The sequence below is a fragment of the Fukomys damarensis genome, unplaced genomic scaffold, assembly GCF_012274545.1.
Source record: "Fukomys damarensis isolate Sample0158 unplaced genomic scaffold, DMR_v1.0_HiC HiC_scaffold_33, whole genome shotgun sequence".
In the NCBI taxonomy this organism is placed as follows: domain Eukaryota; kingdom Metazoa; phylum Chordata; class Mammalia; order Rodentia; family Bathyergidae; genus Fukomys; species Fukomys damarensis.
In genome coordinates this window covers 41,814,123-41,823,264 of record NW_022900945.1, presented here as the reverse complement: position 1 = coordinate 41,823,264, position 9,142 = coordinate 41,814,123, and the positions used below count along the sequence as shown (strand labels likewise).

General features: G+C 48.9%; 1 protein-coding gene across 3 annotated transcripts in view; it reads left to right on the top strand.

Annotated features, from left to right (window-relative positions):
• The first annotated feature begins 8,471 nt into the window (after positions 1-8,471).
• Positions 8,472-9,142, top strand: part of Kcna2 (potassium voltage-gated channel subfamily A member 2) — a 14,702-nt gene continuing 14,031 nt past the window's right edge. For 2 of the 3 annotated variants that reach the window (XM_033758177.1, XM_010606021.3), the window contains exon 1: positions 8,673-8,961. The gene's annotated coding sequence lies outside the window, so the exon portion shown is untranslated. Of the gene's footprint in view, positions 8,488-8,672; positions 8,962-9,142 lie in introns of those variants that run through there. The other variant, XM_010606022.3, reaches the window with a different exon arrangement.

Sequence of the window (9,142 nt, the reverse complement as noted above, 5' to 3'; positions counted from 1 at the left end):
TCTCCCAAGTACTGCAGAGGTACAGTGCAGAGCTAAGTGCTGAGTGGCAGTCGGGGCTCTGCCCTCAGCGGTCTCCTGTGGGTGCTTAGTCCACTGGGTGCGTGTAAAAGCCAGTGCTTTCCCTCAGACCTAACCAAACCCCTCTGTGCTGCAAGCCACTTTTCTCTCCATGAGACCTCAGAACTGAAGACTCCCCAGCTTCCCTGTAGCAACCCACCTTGGAATCTGAGAACAAAATTAAGATTCACCGAGCATCAGGCTTGTGCTGCTCCAAATTTTTGCAGGACTCATTTTCAAAGCAATCTGGCATCTCCAAAAGTCTTTTCTTCCCTTTTAAGCAGGCAGTGAGCTGCAGTGGGGGAGCTGCTAACTTGGGGTCAGAGAGGCCTGGGGGCTCAAATCCCAGCTCTCCCTCTTACTAGAGCTATGTGATCTTGAGCAGGTCACAGAACCTCTCTGAGCCTCAGTCTCTCTCTCAGTAAAACGGTTATAGTAGAACAAAGGATGCTGGCAGAGATCGAGTATGAAAATTGCCTGTCAGGGCCTTGCATGCCTTAGCCAATAGAGCTGAAGAACTAGTCACTGGACAAGAAGAGGTCATGTAGAGCATGTGACTTGGTGTTATGATGGATCTAGATGTCCCCTCTTGTAGTCAGGGTTTTCAAGGGAATAGATTTAATACAGGACATGCAATTTATAGAATTATTTTATAATAGTCACCCAAAAAGTCAAATGCAGAGGAGTACAAGAGATCTGTCCACACACTAGAGACCTGGAGAACTCAGCCAAGGGACTGGATACCAAGTCCAGCTGAGGCCTAGAGCCCAAGGCAATGTCCTCTACAAGTCCAGCCAGAGGCCTAGAGCCCAGGGCAATGTATTGTGCAAGTCTGTACCAAGGATCTGAACCCTGAAAGCCTCAAAACCAGTGATGGAAGATAGAAAGCCTATTCTGGTGGGGTAAAGGATCTGTGCCACCAGGCTGAGGGATCTGCACTGGAGCCAAGAAGCTCAAGATGAAGATCAGAGCTCCCTTGATGAGAACAGCAGCCATTCCCAGCAACAGCAAGGACCTGAGCTTCTCCCACAGGAGAACAGCCAAGTTCACATGAGGAAAACCAGCCGGGGCAGGCTTCTCAAAACAAAAAAATCAACAGTGTGCCATTTTTCCCTCCAGTTCTCTTTTTATGCTGTTGGCAACAATCCTCAGATGGGTCTTCTGTGCCCAGAACCACACTGACTCAATTCATCTGGATGTTCCAAGTTGACCATTAAGTAATCCATCACATCACCAAAGACCCTGTGGTCATATGACCTTTTCAGAGGTGGCTGAATCTAGAGTACGTGATCCTAAGAATAAGGGTGCATGATTACTAAATCAGTCCACTGATTGGTTTGGGACTTCCCTAATCCCAGTAGTCTGAATAAGATAAAAGGGCCAGAAAGGTACTGTTAAGGCCCCTCTTGCCTTTGCTACCTTGTATACACAATGCCTGTGTCATCTACCCTTCCTTGGAGCCAGTCGATTATGAACTGAAACCTCTACAAATGGTGAGCTAAATAAACCTTTCCTCCCTTTAACTTTGGGTGTCATGTGTTTTGTCTCAGCAATGAGAGAAAAGTAACTAAGACACTCAGCCTTCCCACTTCATGGGTGAGGAAACTTAGGCCCCAAAAGGGATTATTTTCACAAAGTTAGATACTGTCAGGCCACCTAGATCATAGAGAACTTGTAGGCCAGGACTCATCCGTGATCTCAAGTGGTTTCTCCTTTGTCCACTCTGTTTGCCTTCTCTATCAGCCCTAAGCAGAGAAGAGGAGGAGTGTAAGGATTCATGTAACAGGCTCAGATTAGCCAGCCTTATGACCTGGACACTAAGGAGCCAGTGGGTGTCAGGGAGCACAGTAGCAATGGTGTCTGTGCCTAGGCTGACTGGGCCACATCTGAATCCAAGTGTTCTGCTCTGGGACTTCTGTGTGCTGCATACTCAGAAGCTAGAGTGGCCTCAGACAATACCCAGGGTGGTGCGAGGCCATTGGCCACAGCTTATGAGAAAGTGCCTAGAGAGAAGAAGTGAGGCCTAGGGATGAAGATGTCAAAGAAGAGAAGCCACAAGCTGCTGGCCATTCACTCCAGCTTTGTAGAGTGCTGGTGTGTGCAGGCTGGTGTTGTGGGGGCAGAATCATGCTGTATAGGTAAACTGGCACAACCCTCACCAAGTGAAAGCTTCCAGATAGATAATCCTGGGTCCAAAGAGGCAACTGATAACCTAAGTGTGTCCAAAACTGGAATGACTCATGGTGACTGGCAGCGCTTCTTGTCCCTGAAAGCCTGTGAGCTGAAGCTATAGCCCCCCATCCTTAGGAATCCTTGGAGAGCTGACAACACAGAGTGGCAAGTGGACAAGATCGAACCAAATACTGTACAAGAGTGGCACTCCAAAGAGGGTAAGATCAGGAGCCCTGCAGACACAGTGCCTGAGGTAAAACTGGTCCTGGGCCTCTTGCCTAGACTAGATGCATGACCTTGAGCAAAGTGCTTAACCTCTCTACAGAATGCAGAGGGAGCCACCCACTCCAAGGAATCATCATCTTGGCTTTGACTTCCATGATGTAGGGGCTCCCTGGGTGTAAGGCTGGTCTTCCTGCTTGATCCCAGTGGGCCTATAGGTAAGAGTGAGAAACAGCCCCTGGCTGGCCTTGTGGGGACTCAAGGTTCTTCAGAAGCAGGTACCTTCCAGAGACAACAAATCTAGGGGCTGCAAGGGTAGAGAGGTGATTAAGTTCTGAGGGGTGCCACAGAGTCCATGCATCTTCTGGAGTTTGCTGGTTCACAAATACCATCAAGGCAACAGCTCTGTGCCCGGCCTGAGCCAGACACAGTGATGCAAAGCCAGAAGAGAACTGGCCTTGTCCTTGGGCTACTCCCCACCTACTAAAAGGGGACTGATGCATGCTCCTTAAGACTTGGTGTGGTGGGCCTATGTCCCAGGCTTACAGTTAACAGTAGAAACCTGGGAGAGGTCTAGAAAGAAAGACGTGCCATGAGTTATCAGAATCATTGGGTAATGGGAAGGAGAGAACAGCATCCTGGCTGAGAAACATGCTGGAGCCAAAGCTGGAAGACCTGGAGCCATCTGGAAAGTCACATTTCTTGAGCCCTTCCTATAAGTCACTGTGATAAACACTGTTCACATTACCTCTTTTAGTCCTTAGAGAAAGCACTGGGCAGGATTATTCCCATTTGCCAGCTTGGAACCAGAGACACAGAAATTTCCCCACCTGTGGTCACATGAGTGGCAAGCAATGAAGGTAGGAATTCATCCCCGGCCTGCCTCATTTCAGGAATTAGCCTAATCTGTCTGGTCTAAGTCCATTAGAGTTTTCATGGTAGTTTAATGTGCTGCCTGTATAGATTTCTAGCATGGGATTTGGGTTGAGCATGTAGAGGACCAGCAAATTAGGAAGGGTTTTGCTTGCCTTTTAGGAACTGTAGGTTGATCACAGCAATAGGGAGCTAAAAAGGAATCAAAGTGATAGCATGGCTTTATTTGTACTGTAGAAGAATTATAGCAGCTGTAGGGAGAAGAAGCCAGAGCGGAACTAGTCTGAATGTGGGGACCAGTAAGGGTTGCAGGTCCCAAAGCATGCCTGATAGTGGCTTAAGCCAGGGCAGCTGAGAAGGGAGAAAGAATCAGAGAGAGTGCACAGATACCAAGGCCAACTGGTATCTAGATGTGAAGGGTATCAGGTGGAGGAGGAAGAAAGGAGCTGATAAGGATGCTCAGGTGTCTGCTTTGGGTAGCTACAGGAGTAGTAGTGCCTGCTTCAGTACAGAGAACATGAAGGACAAGCAGGCCTGGGAAGTAGAGCCTATGGGAGTTGTAGGCAGAAGACAGAGGACCCTGGGCAGGGCCAGCAGGCCCCTCAGCCACCTGGTACACAGATCCAGAGAGTGGGTCAGGCAACCTTTGCTCTTGAATTTTCGCTGCCCCAGGTTCTCCCTGGGCTCACATCTTGGAGGCACTGGGCCTCCATACTGATGAGAGCCATCAAACTGTAGTGCACAAACTGTCTCAGGGATGGGAGAGCTGGAGCCCTTCCAGTGGACTCTCCCACACCCACCATCCTGAGCAGCTAATGTGGGCCCCCACTGCCTCAGAAAGAGCGCTGACTCAGAAGAACTAGCTGTGACTGAACTAGCTCGGTCATTGTCCTCCACGGGCAGGTGAAATCACAGGTGGCCCAAGACGAAGCATCCACAACACAAAAGAACCTACCATAAGAGCTTATCTTAAACCCCCGCTTCCATTTCTGACAGTGAAGATGAGGGAGGCAGCCCTGAAAGGGCCACACTACCAGTGGGTAAGACACGGTGTTTGTAAGGCACAGGCACTAATCTAAGTGGTTTACCTTCCAGCTACACAATGAAAATGTATCACTGAAGAAACTGAGCAAAGCCATGCCAGGCCTGGGATTAGGCCTTACACCTGCTGGCACAGTGTTGTGCTTCAACCACCACCCAGAGTGTTAGAAGTAGGACCCTGACAGTAAGACAACTGCACTCGAGCAGGACTTAAAGGAAAGCATGTTTTTCCTAGCCTTGGGCAGTCCCTCCCACCTCCTACAGCTGTAACCCCTTGTTCTGCTATAGATAAAATTGGCAAGTGTCCTGTAAACAAAGTTTATGTCATCTTGTTCTCACATGATTTACAAGGCTCTATCTTTTTTCAAGGCCAAGTTGCAAAACTGCCTGTCCCTGTCCTGCTTCTGTAAACTCACTTGCTATATCACTAAAAAGACCAACCCTTTTGACCAAATGTATAAAACCAGAGCCTTTCCTTTGTTCTGGGCTCCGCCTTTGTACATTAGTCCACCAAGTTGGTGTACACCTAAAAACCTGAAATAAATCTTCCTTTATTACTCATTGGTCTCTCCCGTCTCTGAAAATCCTGAAACAACATAGTGCTTATGCTCAGCAGCAGTCCAGGATGCAAGAGGGATCACCCCCTTCGACCATTCCCTAACATTCAGCCAATATTTGCAGTCCAGTGGGATGAGTGCAGAACAGCCAGCTCAGGGCAGAGCAGCAGCCAAGGCTCAGCCTGCACACCAGAGCCCTTTGGAGGCAGCTGGAGTGCATCTAGAATGCTTCCTGCAGGAGGCTGACCTTGACTTCTGAGTTATGTAGCAGACTTCCCAGGTCAATAGGGGGCCTGGATAGATGCCCATTCCTCTTCTAAGAAAAGTTGTCCAGAGGCAAGCATGGTACATACTGGTAAGATAACAATCACAGTAGCAGCAACAGCAATAATGTTTATGGTATAAACAGTGGCCAGCACGAGCATGGGTATCATCCTCTGTAACCCTGATAAATGAATGGAAAATGACACTGATAACAAAAATCTCCTTCCTTCCATCCTCCATTTAGTCTTTGCACCCTAGGAACAAAGAGAAGAGAGAATTCAATCCTTTCTGTTTTACAAGTGAGCTCTTACACAGAACACTCAGGGGAATGCTGTTGGGTCACAGAGCTTTCTTTACACACTAAGACTGAAACTGAGAACACAGTCCTAATCAGATGCTATGCCTTGTACTTAACACCAGGCCAGCACAGTGCTTAGTCTGAAGCTGTGAGATATGAGAAGCATTAGCAGAGCTGCTCAGCAAACCAGCACAGAGCAGAAACTCTGGGTCCAGAATCTTGCAACCACTGGCTGGAGTCCCTGAGTTAATGTGTGAACAGTTAACCACTAACACCAGAACTTACCCCCCTCTAAAACAGACCTCCTGGTAGGTTAAACTCCCTCCACAGGCCAGTTGGATATGTGTTGGGGGTCTTTGAGGTCTGCTGGACTGAATCCATGTTCCTGAAACTAGAAATTGAGTCTGGAGGCTTGGCACCTGGCTAAAAGAATGACAGAGTGATTTGGCAAGTTATACAATCTTGAATTTGTTCCCAACCTCAACATTTACCAGTTAAGTTACCCTTGTCAATGACCAGTCCACTCTGAGCTTCAGAATCACCATCTGTAAAACCAAAGCAATGACATTTTTTCCTCTGAGTGGCTGCATGTATTATAACAATAACCTGTACAAGGCTGTCAGCCAGAGCTCTCCTGCCCTGCTTGCTCATTGGCTTGAGAAGATGGGCCACCACTCAAGGGAAAGAGTTTGTGGGGAGCATCAAGCAGGGGTGGGCGTGCGAGGAAAGAGAGCCAGTCCCTGGAAGTAATGCCCAAGGACAGATTTATGTAGTCCTTCTGAGTTCACAAAGAGCGGTAGGAGGAATCGGAGAGCTCCTCCCCAACCCTGTCCCTCTGGGTGGGTATAAGTGTGCACACCCAGTGATAGATAAGCTTTTCTTTTAAATGACTGTAGTCACCCGTACTCATTGTGGCTGTCACCACAGCCCTCTGCTCTGCAGAAGGCAGGGCCCAGCTCCCAAGTAGGAAGCTAAAATAGAAGGGAATCATCTTTGGACTACTCACCCTTCCCCAGAGAAAAGACCAAAGGACTCTTTGGCTGTTCTTTTGGAGCCAAAGATAAGAAATGATGACTTCTATAGGACTGGAAAGAGAGCTCATAAGTAAACACCTGCTAATTTAGCCTACCAGTTAAACTAGCTGGTTGGCCACTCAGTGTAACTATTCTAATCCTTGCTACTTTGTGAAGTTTTGCTCTCCCATTTGATAGATTAGGAACTTCAGGCTCAGAGAGTTTCAAAAACGTCCTCAAGTTCTCACAGCTTGCTCAAGTGTCCATGCTGGGAACTTACCCAGTGCTCTTTTTCTTACCATTTCATTATTATTTTTTTGCACTGCCAAACCAAGGTACCAATGAAGGTGCCTTTCAGGACATAAGCCTGAAATACTCCAGAACTGTTGCTATGGCTCTTTCTTCCCCTCTTCCTACTCCTCTTTGTTCTCCTCTTCTTCTCCTTCTTCTTCCTCCTTATCCTGCTCCTCCTCCTCCTCTTCCCCCTTTCCCTCCTCCTCCTTCTTTTCCTTCTTTAGCTGATATCTTTTTTATACTTGTTCACACTTAGGTCAGATTTTAAAAGGGAGAGGAAGGATGACATACCCCTGAAGCCAAATAAGAAGATAGTAGCAGAGAAAGACCCCAGAGCAAGGAATGAAATTCCAGGGCTGCTTATCCACGTGTCCAGACTGCTGTGGGGGTTAAAGGGTACATACCCTGTGGAGTCACAAAGACCTAATTCAAATCCAAGAGCCACCACTTATTAACTTTGGGCAGGGTTACTTCCCCCCCCCTCAGTTTCCTTTTTCTATGAAATGGTCAATGTAGACACCATATCTTAGAGACAGAGGAATTAAATGCTGCACTGGATTAGAAGTGCTTAACACAGTATTTACATATGGTAAACGTATGCCACCAGATAGAACAATTATTAATTCTCCCTCGAGAGCCTTCTTCTGTCTGCATCTTCTGTTTTGACAAAAGTAAGCAAAAAGTCCTTACAAACATGATAACAGTGATAAGACGCTGTTGGAGTTCAATGAACTTGAAGACCCAGTGTGACAAGCAAGAGAACAGAGCCCCTCAGTATGATCTGGCAAGGCTTTGAGAAGGAATACAGAGCCAGGTTCAGGAGGACTTTTACACGAAAGGACTGAGCCTGGCTGAGACCTCAGGGGAAGGAAAGAAAAGCAGACAGAATGAGCAACAAAGACCAGATGATGTGGCACAGAGAGAAACATAACTGGAGGCTAGGATTTATGAAGAGAGCTCACAGGGCTGCAGATTGGAGAAGTCACTGATTGTCTGTTGGTACTAAACTTTTAACAAGCAATAACTTAACCCTTGTCACATTCGGAGAGTTAGCCTCACTTTGTAGGACAGTAACTCACCTAAGAACTGGGAGAGACTTAAGTTTGGGTCTGGATGGCTCCTAAACAGTCCCACCCTATAGCCATCAATTACTCTCCAAGCTCACCAAGGCCACTGTCTTCCCAGGCTACCCTCTGCAGCTCTGGGGGAGGGGCACCCCACAGTCGTAGACCACCATGATGACATGCCGTCATTTAGAATAATTATTCATTCTCCACAGAAATCCACAGAGCCTGGGCCTTGTGGCTCTCAGAGCTCCCATCAGGAGGTACCCATCCACAGAGGGGGTCTCGAGAGAAAGGAGGGCCCAACAGGAGCCTTCTGCACACTAGAGCCCTTTTGAACCCAGGAGCTTTATGTCTACTTGGGTCTGATATCAAGGAGTCACTGTTTGGAGCACAAGTCTGGGATGTTCTGATAGAGGCTGAAGAATAGAACTAGCAGAAGCCTGGGGATGTCATGTGGCTTCCCAAAACAACCTGACCAGGCAAGAGCAAGATGGATTTCCTATAAACATTCTCCCAAAAGCCAGAGGCATCCCCTTCTGCCCAGCCACGGTAAGGTGAGCTGCACTAGTGCAGTTGACAGCCCTGTGGAACGGCTGGCCAGTTTTGTCAGATCTGTGCAAGGACGTTTCGTGAGTAGCTGGCCCTTCTTCCCAAGGGCAGCTTCGTGTCCTGGGCCTTCCCTGGCCAGGGCCCCGGGGTGGAGGTGGGGGGAGTTAGGAAGGCAGAGGGCCGGCCCTGCGGGTCTGCTGTTCCTGACCAAGTTTCTGCCCTATTACTGCCTGGCCCGCACCTACCGCACTCCCCTAAGAAGCCCCATGAATCTTTGCTAGTTAAGAGCCAGGTGGAAAACAGCTGCCGGAGGGGGCGCAGCGCGACAGCGGGCAGAGAGAGGGTCCGGGGTGTACAGATCCTGTCCAGCGGCACCGTAGTAGTAGCAGCACACCTCCCGCAGGGCTGGATCCTGCCTCGGGCCTGGGAGAGCTGCTATTTGATTGTTTTCTTTACGTTGGCAGGATCCTCTCCTAAGAGCTCCTCAACTTCGGCCCTCTCCATCTCTTCCACCCCCGGCAGCAGCACCCAGATGAACTCTGCACGCCACTCTGGTTAGTTAACTGGACTAGCCAAAGAATGAATGTTTTGCTCATGGGGTGGGGCCTGAGGCCCAGGGCTCCAACTGGACGACCCCTCGGAGGTGGCCCCAAGGGGCTCGCCTCGCCGGCTCCCTTTAATTTGAGTTCGCAGCCAGGCCAGGTGCGGCGCTGCGTGGCGCGGTGCGGCTGCGGG